Source organism: Penaeus monodon, chromosome 25 (assembly GCF_015228065.2).
Source record: "Penaeus monodon isolate SGIC_2016 chromosome 25, NSTDA_Pmon_1, whole genome shotgun sequence".
Taxonomy (NCBI): Eukaryota; Metazoa; Arthropoda; class Malacostraca; order Decapoda; family Penaeidae; genus Penaeus; species Penaeus monodon.
The window spans coordinates 36,819,218-36,819,735 of NC_051410.1; positions in this window are offsets into that span (position 1 = coordinate 36,819,218).

Genomic DNA, 518 nt, shown 5'->3' on the forward strand with positions numbered 1-518 from the left:
TCGCTCCCCGGTGCGGCGCTCCCGCGGGCCCTGGCCGCTCCTTCTGCGGCTCTGCTGCTCTTAGCCTTGCCAAATGGCGGCTCGTTTTCGACTTCATTAGAATTAAACCCCTTCCGCCCCCCTCCCCCTCCCCCGTCAAAGGGAGCGCCGCGTCCCCCGGGGTGTGTGACGTTGGTCGGGCTGCCTCGCCCGCGCGATAGGGCCTCGCCGTCGCGTCACGTCCTCTGCGTCATTTCCACCGCGGGACGACCGGGGTTATTGCCGCCCGTGGTCGTATCGCCGCCGCAAACGATAATCATCGGTGACACGCGGAATCCGCGCCCGCCGCCTACGAGCGCTGTCACGACCGCCCGGACGCCCATTGTCTGCTTAATCTTCCTGAGCCTCTGATGCAAACACCGGCAGGATGGTAATCTTTGTCTGAGGATATCCATGCGCAAGAAGCAGGTTGGAAATAGGCGTATGGCCTGCCTCAGTCAGGTATTTTAAAGGCCATAGCAGTACTGTAGGCACCGTCT